Source organism: Podarcis bocagei (assembly GCF_964188305.1).
Source record: "Podarcis bocagei genome assembly, chromosome: Z".
Taxonomy (NCBI): domain Eukaryota; kingdom Metazoa; phylum Chordata; class Lepidosauria; order Squamata; family Lacertidae; genus Podarcis; species Podarcis bocagei.
In genome coordinates this window covers 28,691,856-28,706,030 of record NC_138140.1, presented here as the reverse complement: position 1 = coordinate 28,706,030, position 14,175 = coordinate 28,691,856, and positions in this window count along the sequence as shown.

Here is a 14,175-nt window from a genome sequence, read left to right as displayed (position 1 = left end):
GAGAAAGGAAAGAAACTAAGAAAGAGACCAACAAAAGACAAGGAAAAGTGCAAGTATAAACAAGAAGAAGAAGATCTGCAGAAGGGGCATGGAAGAGATTTAAGTGCCTCGGACATTAGATTACCAGGTTGATGGATTAGATGGAATGGACAGTAAGGACTGACACGACCCGAGACCAGGAAGAAGAGACGTTGGATGAAGATTGGAAGAAAATTTATAAAGAATTTTTTTTTCTAGGGAATTAGCCTAAAATTATTGAACATTAGGGAAAATGTTGGAATGAAACTATATGACTCTAGTAGAAAAGATATCAGGAGTTATGTATAATCGAGTATTAAGCGTTAAGCTCTAAAGTATTTTTTGGTAAGATAAGGTTAAATAACTTAAGGTAATTTGAATAACAGAATATGGGGAAAGGATAGAAAGGATTTGTTGAGTTAATTAATAGGTTAAATTGTCAAGATAAATTATTTAGTAAAAATTGAGAAAGATGGAAAGAATTTGCTGAAATAATCAATCAAACTAGAATACAAAAAGGGAGGTGTGAGGAGGTCAATGAAACAAGCAAATGGAAGTTAAAGATATGTAATATGGGATTTGTGTGTTTTTTTCCTTCTTTTTTATCTTTTTGCTGTATTGTTGCATTGGGTTTTTTTCTTGTTTTTTTCTATGTATTGTAGTGTTGTTTTTAATTTTTTTCTTTCTTTTCCGTAATTTTGAAATTATTAATATTTTTTTTTTTAAAAAAAGACAATTTATTTATACACCACCTTTTTCCCTGACAGGGAAAAGCTTACAGATAAAAATAAGAACAGTTAAAACATAGGGAGGAAATATAACACATACTGATAATTATAATAAAAACAGCACCCTTTCATTAAAAACAGCCAGTTCCCAGCAGTCAGTTCTGTTGTAACAAGAATGTCTTCACCTGCTGGCAGAAGGACAATGAAGGGCCCAATCTAGCTTTTCCAGAGAGGGAATTCCAGAGTCTGGGAGCAGCCACCAAGAAGGCCATCTCCCATGTCCTCAACAAGGGTGCCTGTATGGGTAGGTTCATATGTGGGAATATGATCTTTCAGATAGCTTGGACCTAAGCCTTTTTGGAAGGACACCCTGCATTACTGGCCCAAAATATTTTGCTAGCTGAGGCAAGGAGCAAATTGGTGTCCCCTGCCATTTCAGAATTGCATGGACTGGAAGCTTGAATCTCATTTCACTCCTTGCAATGGAATCCCTACAACACCGGACGGCAGCAGGCTCACTGCTGTCCCCCACTCCACACCTCCCAGCATCTGCTTCCTGAGGTGGCTGCCTTCCTTCATCTAATGCACCAGCACTTGAGCTACTTGTGTCAAAATCTATGGTGGTCAATCGAGGAGTAAGGAAAGACTGGGCAGCTAATTCCATCCCATTTCTGTCTCAGCTATAGGTGTGTTACAATTTTGTGTAGATTTTTGTGTGAGAGAGAAATCACATGCATTCAAATTGCATGCATTTTGTATACATTTTGAATGCACTTTTAAATTGTGAAATGTGCACTTCTCAATGCATTCGCTTGTAGAACATGCACCTTTCATATAAAATATGTATATTTTATATGAAAAAATATACATACTTCCACAGTGAAACTGCAGTGCAGGCTTCAGTGAAGCATGCCATCTAACTGGGAGTTGTGTTCCGATCTGCATGCAATTTTGGGAGCATTGGATTAGGTCGGTCCTTTGCAAAAAGCTGGCTAAGCACATTCCTTCCCCATCCCTTATCCAGGAGGCAAGGAACAAGTACTGGAAAGGAATTCAGGTCAGGCAATGGGCTCACAGGAAAGATTCACAGGGGATAATGCTGAAGAAAGAAAGCCAAAGATACATGATTAAAATGTGAAGAAAGTTCAAGGGCACCAGGTTTGCTGAGAGACACATAACTTTCATAATCCATTGGATAACACAAAACCACTTTTCTATTCAATAGTCAGAGGATGTGTCTGCAATTTCACAGGATTGTGTGTTTTTATGCTGCATGTGTATCTGTGTGAGCCACTCCAAAGTCTGAAATAGTTTTACATCTGGCAATAGCATCCACTGCTACAAGGACAGAATCTTTACAGTAGAGAGGAGGAGGAAGAAAAAAATATTGACAATCTTTAGAATTTTTTTAAAAAAAATAATATTGAAAAGATCTGTTTTCAAGCTTGGAACAGAAGGTGGATTATGTTGGAGGTTAGTCTGACAGTTATGAATGCCAAATACAAGGTAGTGTCATTTCAAGACAACCTTGAGCAGATGGATACCAAAAGTGTGCACCGAGGAGGGCTGTTAATTGAGTGACCAGGGATTATGTTTAGAAATTTGAAAAGAAACCACTGAAAAACTATTAGAGGAGCCACCACCAGATCAAAACTCTGAACCTGCCAGATGGCCCAGAAAGGCAGAAATTGAATTTAATGGTTTTTGTTTTTTTGTTTAAAACTGACAGATGCAAATAGTATCCTTTTAAAAAAATTAAAAGGAGGCAGCAGGATTTAAATAGCGTGCGTCAAACAAACAGGTTTTATTTTTGTAAAATGCAGCCCTCATAACTGGTCTTTAAATAACTTTTTGTTTATCTTCTCCAATATTACCCAAGGAGAAAGGGGTACATTTCCATTTTAATAGTAAAGCTCTCTGGAGAAGAGGTGCACACTCTCTGGGCCTCTCCACATGGGACAGCTGTCATTTCCTGCAATCAATCTGCGCTGACTTTCCTCAGCGGGGGCTGCGCAAAGAGGCGGCCATGCGAATGTCAATGTCACACATTCAGCTCAAGAGCAGATTGGGGGGTGGGTTGCATGCAGCTGTGAGCGCTCAAAAACAACTCGCAATGGCATGTTAAAAAGCTGGTCCATGAAAGGCTGGAGAGAGTCCTCTGGTTCTGTTCCATACGTCTTTGACAGATGAGCTGTGCCACTCCACTCCACTCTCTTCTGCCTATGCTTGGAAGTTTATCCTATGGGGTTTTTTTTTGGGGGGGGGTGCATATGTATCCTGCTATACTTTGTCTGATATTTGGGGTGGGATCAGGAAGAGTGGTATGCAAAGAATGATGCATAATGAAATTTTTCCCCATCCCTAGCCATAAACAAGGAGGCCAAAATACCGTATTTTTCGCTCTATAACACGCACCCGACCATAACACGCACGTAGTTTTTAGAGGAGGAAAATCCGTAGGCATGCCACCCGTAGGCATTCCCTCCATAACACGCACAGACATTTCCTCTTACTTTTTAGGAGGAAAAAAGTGAGTGTTATGGTGCAAAAAATACGGTAACTGTTAAGAATCACGTTCATACACAACTTGAGGGCTGTGGTGGCTTGGTGGCCATTGGGACTGTTGGGGTAAAAGGCAATGGTACCAACTTATTGCTTCAGGAAATGAGAATTAGTTAAACATGCAGCAAGAATGTTATTTGCCCAAAAATGGGAGGAAGAAGTCCTGTTGAAAGAAGAATGGATAAAAAAACTTATGGAATATGAGAAATGGTGGAACTTACCAGAAAAAAAGAAATCAAGATAACAAACTTTGTATAAAAGAATGGGAATGGTTTATTGAATATTTACAAACCAACTGTAAACAGATAAGAACATTGGCAGGATTATTGTAATAACCTGCAGTTTTATAAGGGTATATATTTAAAGTAGATGAATAAATGAATAAGTTAAGTTAATGTGGAATATGCAGGAAATAGAAAAAATAAATTTAAGGGACCACAGAAAGAGGGGGAAGGAAGTCGAGTTTCGGAATGTTAAAATGATTGTATAAATATTGAAATGTATATAACTGAAAAGCATAATTATTATTTTTAAGAGAGAATTAGTTAACATCAAACTGAAATGAATTTTTCTGTCATCCCTACTCAGAATTAATACCATATTATTCAGTGGTGCTTCCTCCCAGGGAAGTCAGCACGGAGCTACTGCCAAAAGATGGTTGGATCTCAAAACTTTCAAATAAGTTTTCCAAAACTGTTTGTGCTACTGTGACACATTTGCAGTTTCTTCCCCATCACTTCTGCTGCTCCTTTTCATCTTCCCACTCTTTTTGATCCTGACTGTTCTCTCCTCTTTATCATCTGTGATCTTGCTCTCTTCCTTCTACTCCTGCCTAAATACATTTCCTTGCTCAGAAGTGGGTTTCCCCCTCCCTCTTCAGTTGCCAAGGGTTTTCAATGTTTTCCCCCAAGAAACGCTTGATTCCCAGAGCATTGACAGGCTCCCTAGGGTGTAAGGACAAGAGAAGCTGGAACACAGCAGTTTAGAATGCAGGGAAAGGCTGCTGGGAGTCAATCTCAAGTTTCAGCTTAGTCATAAAAAATAAAAACAAAAACAAAGAAGTCTGAAGTGGGGATAATATACAGACAAGACACGGTGGATACATGCTTCCTCCTAATGTGGTCTGAGCTGTATACATGCTGCGAGCAATAGTTTGCCTAAGGCTTTATGCTATCAGAACTACAGTACTCGGAAAATAAAGCAAAGTTGGAAGGGAAATCAGTGAGGAAGAAATGCCAACAAGTTTGTTGCACTAGGATTCTGAAGCACAAAGCAGTAACAATGCTGTGAGTGTCTCTCTTTGATGTATAGCAGTGCTGAGAAAACCTCAGGTCCACTGGCTGAATGTGACCCTCCAGGTCACACATCTTGGCAGCCCCACTTTGCACCTTCCTTGAGTGTTTTTGCTTGTCTGGAATATATCAATAAACTCATATAATGATTCTTGCCTGGCAGAATGGAGGTTGGGGGGGGTGTATGTAGAAACAAGCCTACAACATAAATATAATATGAGCATTTCTTGCTCTACCCACTTTAGCTTCTGATCCCACCCACCAACTGCCACGTGCCTTTTCAACCGTTGTGGTTCTTGGGCTGAAAGAAACCCCTCATTCCCCAGATTTTCTTAAAACTGTCCAACCAAGGCAGGATCAATCCAGTCTAGGTTTTGTACCACAGGCAGATGGAGCAGGGAATTTCCAGAAGTGAGCTAGAACCTTGTTAGGTTAGCCATTTCTTCCTTCCATGCATCCTCAGAATGGTGCTTAACCTCAGCTATAAATTCTTCATGATGCTCTAGCAAAGTGTTCGTGTGAATGAATATGGTGAGGTCCACAGAGCAAAAATCACATTCAACAGACTGATGAGGAAGCATGCCTTAACCTGCTCATTAGAGAGGACCTCAGACTGAAGTTCCATATAGAGTTGACATTTGTCCAGAAACCTTGAAAATAGGACTCACTCCCCAGAAAACATATATGGACACTTTTCTGATAGGGGTGCAGAGGTTGCTGTGGCAGTGATAATTCCCCCTGGTGAGTGAGTAAATGTTTTCAACTGTCCACAAAGCTACCTAGGTGAAACAGCACCCATCCCATGCCAGTGTGTTGGAGCAACCCACAAGGCAAGACAGGAAGATGGAGCAGAGCAGTTCAGGTGTTCCTGTACCACAGAGTTTTCTGACTGAACAATTTGCTTCCACAAAGTTTGGAAAAGAACAGAGGGGTTCCATGGTCATGCTCCTTGTGCCATTGGACTGTTCCACACTGTCCTTGTTGCTTTTGGCTATCTGAAAAGTGTTCATGTTCCTTACCAATGCCTCTTTCTTGTCTAGTCTGTGGGCTTATTCACACTTACTTCTTCTGCACTCTTTCCAGGCACAGTGCACACTTTAAAGTTCCATGTCTCAGGAGCACCCCCTATTTTGCTCTCAAGCTTTCCCCATGAAAACTTGCTCTTTAAAGGTCAGCTGGAGCAAATAGCAATCCGTGGAAAACTTGAATGGATGCTTGCTCAGATTGAGCACTAAAGAGGGTCTTTTCAGAGAGAGCTTAAGGGCAAACAAACAAACACTCTGATATGGAGCTTTTAAGCTCAAATCTGTGCCTGAAAAGAGCAGGCAAAAGGTAAGTGTAGAAATGCCCTGAGAGATGTAGGAAGTGTATGTGTAGAAACCACAGAATTTTTGAGTTCAAGATTAAGAGACTGCTCCATTGTTCCACTTATTGCCTGTGGCCCTGGCTACCACTGTCAAGGTGGTCCCCAGAAGTTTGTCCACTACAGAACATGCCTCTTAGGCAGAAAAATGTCATCTCTATAGTACTGCATGAATCACAAGTAATGGGAAAAGCTACGCAAACTCACTATTTAAATTTCTGTTCACAGAGCTGTTTGTACTTTGCACCTCTCCTGCACCTGTTCTGAAATGTCCTGTCCCTGTTAAGAAATGTCACTGCACATTTGCATAACAGTGCTGATACTTAACCAGGAACAATTATTGAGGGGGGTGTAGTGAGAAAGGGCAAAAATAAAAACACTTCTAATTTTTAAAAGGCTGTGCTTCTTAGGTGCTAAAACCTAATGAGGTTTCACACTTTGTGTGTGTGTGGAAATGGCTTTGGGTATCTTGGTGAAGGTTGTCCTTAGGATTAGAACAGCTAGTCAAAAAAGATTTGCTGCTGTTTCCCATGAATGACAGGTCAATTAGAAGGTCTCTTGGTAAAGATCTGAAGACCACTTTGGATCTCCCCCCTCCAACGTTCTCAGGTATAGGTGTTTGGGCAGAGGCTTGCTGTAGGAAACTGACCAAGGAGCCTCTCTGTTCAGACCAGTCCTTGAACAAGTGTTTCAAGTTTATACTCACAATTTCCCATTTTCTTCTAAGCATACCCACTCATTGGTGGCTTACTACTCTCTGCTGTCAGAGAGTAAGATGGGTGGGGATTCAAACTCATACCATAGCCTCTGCAATTGAATATAACCATTTTCTGTTTCTCGTTTCAGAATAAAAAAGACGACTGAAGAAAATGCATCATTTGGGCTCCCTACAAACCATACATGTAAATCACACTCAAAGGGCTTTAACAGACATGGCTTTTCCCATGGAATCACGGGAACTGTGGTTTACATACAACAGAACTACAATTCCCAGCATTCTTTTAAAAACTATGGTTCACAGGAATATTTGGGGGAAATCATGTACTTTAAATATCCTTTAAATGAATAGTGTATATGCCGCCTAGGAGAGCTGTTATGCACATGATACTCTGAAATAGGATCAATCTGTCTCTGTCTGTTTCAGTTACTCTGTGTTTGTGCGTGTGCGCACGTGTTGGGGAGAAGGGAGTAAATTGACAACCCACAAAAATCAACTTATCTCAGAAAGCAAAAAGCAGAAACATTTTTTAAAGGCTGCCTTCAGGGTACTTCACTGAAAATATCATCGTTCTGATGAAAACTTAGCAAATAGTAATTATTGTACAAAGATCTTTCAGAAAGAGTCTTTTTTTCCTTGAATGCAAATGGCTTCACAGTTGAGAGAGGATGGAGTGTGCTGGCAATTGGGGGAAGATTTAATCTTTGGAGAAAAATAAAATGCAGTCACTTTGCTTTCCTTCACAACTCGGTTAATCACATTGCATGCTGCAATCCTTCCTCCCCCATTTCTATTTGTTAAATATGTTAATTCAGAGGAAAAGCCTATTATTTCCCAAGAAATTGCTTTTGTTTTGCATTTGTATTCATTAAAACTTATAGAAGAAAAGTTAAATCTTGTTCCTTTTATTAGTTTGACACCAAAGTGAAATATTTAGAGGGAGAGGGGGAAACAACTTGGGAGAGGTATAATTACATCTCTCTCAAGCTTTTTAATTAGGTGTCTCTAGAACAGTGCACTTCTTTCCCAAGCCTGCCAGGAGAAAGGGCTAGCAGGGCTGGATTAAGATCTTTATGTTGGGACAAGAAAAATATAGATATGAAATGAGAATTCCTGGATGCCAATATCCAAGTCTGGGGCAAGTACTCTTTGATGAGATAACCCTAGCAGAGACATAAAATCACAAATATGCAGCAAAGTAAACCATGAAGACCTTTAAAAATGCCTTTCCTTCCAAAGTTCACCTCTTCTCCTAGCATAGAAAAAGACCACACATTTGGAAATTTTAAAATGGTTTATTTACAAACTATGCAAAGGTCTGATTCATGTGCTTTTCCATACAGCATTCAGAAAAAGTTGCACAGGCAATAAAACTTAGCTTAGTTGCAAAGTGGTGAAGGTTCCTAGATTATTGGTATAGGAACTCAAGAGTGGCTTGTGAGAGCCATGAGGTATGAGCTGGGAGCAGCCAGACTTCCTCACACAATGAATTTCTCAGGTAGACTGAGGCCTGAGACAAAGGTTGATGGCATTATTCCTCCAAAGCTGAGAGGAAGTAGACATAGCTAAGCCTAGCAGGACAGCTTACTCTATGGTATTAACCCCTTCATGTTGTATATGAGGCTGCTTATCCCACACTTTAGAGGTCCTAATAAGTTATACTGCTCACCCCAAAATACAAAAACAATACTAAAATATAAAAAAACTTTTTAAAATAAAACATAGATTTTTTGCAACACACCACAGAATCTGATTTCCTCACATATTTTTTATCTATGTTAGCAGGATTTATCTCCTGGCTGATGTGGGGAGAAATAAAAAGAGAACAGAAAAATGTGTGAAAAGTGTGGAATGTAAGGAAATCTAGCAATGTTCTGATTTTCCCCATAATGACTACTTTAATGTTTTGTTTGTTTTTTTTGACATTTCAAATGTCAAATCCCCCCCTTTTTTTTAATTCTCATTTTTTGTGCCCTAAGCACGTGCTTGGTCTGTCTACTGGATAATCCAGCACTGGGGGCTAGAGAGGTGTTGTGCCTGCTCCTGGTGATGGGACTGGACACATAATATGCAACGTCAGTACCGCAAGATTGGGGAGGAGTCAGAACAGGCTATATCAGTCCAACTCACTTAGCATCTAGTCTGCTTATGTTGCTTGTGCTTTCCACCCATCTATCCCAAGAGGAAACAATTAATATGTTAGCAGTCATTTGGGGCAGTGTAGGATTTTCTTTAAATTTTCATGAGGACTTAAAAAAAAATTCTCAAACTGATGTGGAAATGAGTTGAACTGAATTTAAGATTGGAAAAATTGAAAGGAACCCATCAGAACCTAGTATAGATACCCCATGCTTTAATAACCTCTAATCTAGACTGCTGCAGAACACTTTACATGGGGCTGCTCCTTGAAGGTGGCCCAGAAGCTATAACTGATGCAGAATAGCATTGCCATGCTTTTGTCTGGGGCAGAATTTCCAGCCTATTGTTACTGATCTGCTGGAGGCTGGCTGTGTCTCTTCAATCCACTGTGCCTTCAGTGAGAATTAGGTATGCAGTGCTTATCTGATAGGTTTTGGATGATGATGATGATGATCTTATTTCATTTGTGAATCACTTCCTATGATGCATCTCAAAGCAATATACAACATATTGTGTTTTGACTAGTGCAGACAATTATCAGAAATGTTCCTTATATCTGATTCAAACTAAGGGGCAAATAATGAATGCCTGGATGTGTTAAACTTTTGCACAAGGTATAAGGCAGAATATAGATGTTATGAATGAATGAGGTGACACAGTGCTTGTATTTGAGAGCTACTGTTTTAAACATACCCAGATACTCAGAAGAAGAAAAAAACAGTGTTGTAAATATTGAAAGGATAATTCCCTGGAGACTATGTTTGTAGCTCAGCACATGAAAGTACCTGAAGGGGAATTATAGTGTGTACCTAAAACTGTCAATAAGCAGTTAATCAATCTGCCAGCTTTCTAAATGCATGACATTGAGAAGCAGCTCTGCAGCTATTACTGGAACAACTGAAACATTCCTCCTGATCTATATTCTAGGAGGAGAGGCAACTCTCCCCCCTCCCCCTGGAAACTAAGGAACAACTGTCACGGAAGGCGCAGAAAATCACTTCTGAGGTGGCAGCCTAGTGTTGAAACAGTTATAGATTAATTCATCTCATGAATGTCTCAGGAAGCAAAAACTAAGTGAAATTCTTTTCCAAAGCTGCACTTGTAAGAAAAAAAAGGTTTGAGTATCAGCATTAGAAGGGCAAGTGTCCACTGGGACTCTGCAAAGTGGTTTCCACAGCAATTTGTGCACTGGCAAATGCCACTGTGTGTGTGTGTGTGTGTGTGTGTGTGCGCGCGCACGCAGGAAGTCAGATGTTCTTTTTGTGTGCAAAAAAAAAAAAAATCAGGTTAAAACTCATTACCACTCACCTCAGGAATTTGATGGACTCGCCAACCCACCTAGCTGTCTCAAAGTGAACAAATAACAGGTAAAAATGGCTTTTTAATATATTTTTTAATGTGTTAGTTGTTCTCCCCCACCCTCAGGCAGACAGCAGCCCTGCCCTCATGCCAAGCATATCCCCTTGACTGTTTGCGTGCCATTTTAAAAGTATGGATTTTTGCATGGCTTCTAAGAATTACTATTAAATCCTTGCTTTTGAAGGTAGCAAAAGAGAGAAAATAAGGAAAACACTGCATTTATTTTATTTTACACATTTTTATCCCACCTGTGCTTCCCCATTTCTCAACGTTTCCTTCCTTCCTTGGAATCATAGAAATGTGGAGTTGGAAGGGACCACAAGCATCATTTAGTCCAACCCCCTGCAATGCAGGAATCTTTTGCCCAATGTGGGGCTTGAACCCACAACCCTGAGATGAAGAGTTTCATGCTGGACCAGCTGAGCTATCCTTCCTTCCTCTCTGGTATTTCTTACCCACTTCAACCTAGAGTCCCAGGGTGTGTTACATAAACAGGTAAAATACAGTCACAAAATAATGAATAACCAGCAAATCATAAAACAGATGCAACTGATTTTTCAGTTAAAAAAACCCCAATACCTGGGGTGTTAGTTGTTGTTGTTGTTGTTATTCAGTAATTTAATAATTCCATTTCTTGAAAAGCTGGAGCAAGCTTGTTTTCTCCTGTTCTGGAGGGTAGGACCCAAACCAATGAATTTACATTACAAGAAATGGGTTTCTGACTCAACATCAGGAATAACTTTCTGATGGGAAGGGTTGTTTGACAGTGGAGTGGACTGCCTCAGATGCCTGTGGGCTCTCCTTCCTTGGAGGTTTTTAAAGCAGAGGTTGGATGGCCATTTGTCAGGGATGATTTAGCTGAGATTCCTACATTGCAGGGGATTGAACTAGATGACCCCCAGGGTTCCTTCCAACTCTACAATTCTCTGATTCTAAGATTCAGGAAGGAACTTTTCTTCCGTATTTTGTGGCACGGACACAGAATGCTCCTGTAAATATGCCCAGGAGATGGTGGATAGAATTCTCTCTATTTAGTACAATTTGTCCACCTGCCTGGACAAATTTAAGTTGGTTTAATTTGGTTAAATTGGTTTCTTGCAGATCCTCTAATTTCTTATATTTAATAAATGTAACCTGTTTCCCCATGTTATTTATCTCAAGTATTCTTTGGTGTGTTGGCAAAGCTTGTTTTTAGGCATCTGGGTGTCAATGACAGAAGATCAGTGGAGCTTGCTCAAAGTACTCAGTGTCTGCCATTTCTGAAACACTACTTTTCCCAGTTATTTTGAAGCATTTCTAAACACCTTTAATCCTGAACGCAGTAACATAAGCTGTGACACGAAATTGCATATCCTTAATGACACAATGAAACTGAGAGGAACACAACTATTGAGGAAATAGCGGCAATAAATTCATTTTGAAATGGTGGGACAAATAAAAATGGGCCCATCTGCAATTTTCATCCAATCAGTAAGAGGGAAATGGTATTTTATCTATTTTAAAAATACAACCAAATTGTAAAGGCATATAGCTCGTAAGTCCCTGCACTTCTTTCGCTGGCATTTGGCAGACATCATCCACTCTGAAGAGGCTTCTTTGTTTGCAGATTTAATCCAGTTCTGTCACAAAAGTACAAAACTTGCTGCCAAATTTTCTGAAGCAAAGCTTGACTTCAGATTTGAGGCAAAGCAGAGCAAGCCCAAAGTGTCCTAAGTTAAATCAGTCCATTTTCTGAAGTACTGAAGAAGGGATTCCTTGGCACACAACCCGTCTTTTTACATGAAAACAGCACCAGTCCTCTTGCTAATGGACTTGCAAGTAAGAATGTAAAATGTAGAAAGCCTTGCTGCTTGAAATGTTGGTGTGATCTGTTGTCTCTTGCTTTACTCAGAGGGCTCTCCACTATGTGCTTATGTAAGAAACAAGGCCTGCATGCTTCAGATAACTTACAAGCTGAAGTCTCCAGTGTTCTTGTGACTCTTGAAAATGGGGACAGCAGAACCCACAACCAGCTTATCTGAGTAAATAGTTCAACAGAAGGAGGAAAGCACTTTTAAAAAATGCTACCCAGCCATTTCTGAGGGTTGTTTTATTGCCCTGGAGAATTCAAGACCCCCATCTATAAGATGAATCACGTATCACCACCCAGCCAAATTAACGCACACAACATCCCTAATTCTCATGGTATATAATTGAATAGGGAAGCCAACAAATCTGATTCTTATTTATGTAAAGATCGTAAAGCTAACAGAACCTTTCGAACGAGGTTTCATCACCTTGGGGAAGGGTAAAAGAAAAGAAAAAAAAGCAAATGGTAAAATGTCTATGGTTGGTAGACACATTGCAAAATTACTGCTGCCTACAGAATCCTGTTAGTGGTTAACCTCTAACAGCTTGTATATGTAGCTACAGAGCTTACCAGAGGTCGCTCCTAAGTGCATAATGATTTAGCCATCAGCATCCACACTTTAAAAAGAGAGAGCTGAGAATTGATGCACACACACCACTAGAAGAAGTGTTATGTTTGCATGTTTCAAGTCGAGGTGCTTTGAATAGGGGCAAAAACTCCTGCGAGAATTTGACACAGTGCCAAAGGAACTAGAAATAGAAACCTTACATTAAGCAGTGTGCTTAGAAATCATGATAGCTGATGGAACAGTTTGCCCTTCTCCTTGCATAAGGGTGGACAAATCTGTAGTTTTCAGTTTTTCTGTTTCTCTTCTCACCCATCCCAATTTTAAGATCAGTTCCTTGCATTACCAAACCAATTTGGTTTTGTTTTAATGCCGTCATGAAAATTCATTGGCATTTTAGTATGAATGTCTCCTGATATATAGATTTTTTATTCAAAGCAATTTGTTGTGATTTAATGTACTCTTCTATGTTATTTTCACTAATATCTGCATTTTATGCACACTTTCTCCTGATATACACATATGCCTGCACATCATTTGCCTGGAGAACTGCATTGTAAAATTCAGAAAAGGGTGATTTGTTAAAGATTGACTGTTTTCAAAGTTTGAATCATTTAATATGAACTGAATTGAACTTCTCTGACTTTCCTGCTCCTTCAGAATATTTTGCCTGGCCCAAAAATGAGTAGTTCAGATGTCCCTTTCTGTGTGTCTGTGAACATGTGGGGGTAGAAGGTGGGCCCCTCCACCATCAATGGATGAAATGCTGTTTATTCTATGTAGGAAGTCAAAATCTATCATTTAACAAGCTGAATATATAATATAACCAATGTAACCTTGTCCATCTACTTCATAGGCAAAGGAAAGGGTTTTTAGAAATCAGAAGTAAAAATAAAATAGTGAAGCATTCCTTGTACATTTTTTCTACTTCAAGACCAGTTAATTCAGTATACCAAAAATGTGGGGCTAAGAATTTTGAGAAGCACCCCTCCAATTTGATGGAATCATTTATTCTTGGTTAATAGCTTTTCCCTTTCAAATGAATGATGAGATTTATATAAATGACACAACAAGAGATGCTGTGTTGTTAAACACAAGTCCTGCAAAATTCAATAGAAGCTGTGTTTTTTTTAAGTGTGAAATATGCATGTAATTTGACAAGAAGGCAACAAGAAATGAATGCATAGTGTAATGCATCATTTGGTAGGTAAAGCCCATTTATTAATATTACATTTCATATTCCCCCCTTTGCAGAGCTTAATACCTTTGCTCTTTACTTAGCAGTGAAAATTGCATTTATATCTACCACAAATCTATGAATATATATATATTTCTTGTTTTTATCAGTTTCAATTTAGAAACGTATTTGTAATATTTAGTTTCTTTTTGTACCTTTTAAAGAAACATGTAAAAGTTTCACGAGTATTCTCAAAGAACTCTGGAAGAGGTCTGAATAATTGAGAGATCCTTGTTAAATATTTAGAAAATATGTCTTGCCATTTTGATACTCTCTTGCACTGCCCTATTAAAATTTATAGAAAGGAAGTTTCTCTCAAACTTGAAAGGGTGGAGAGAGCTATTT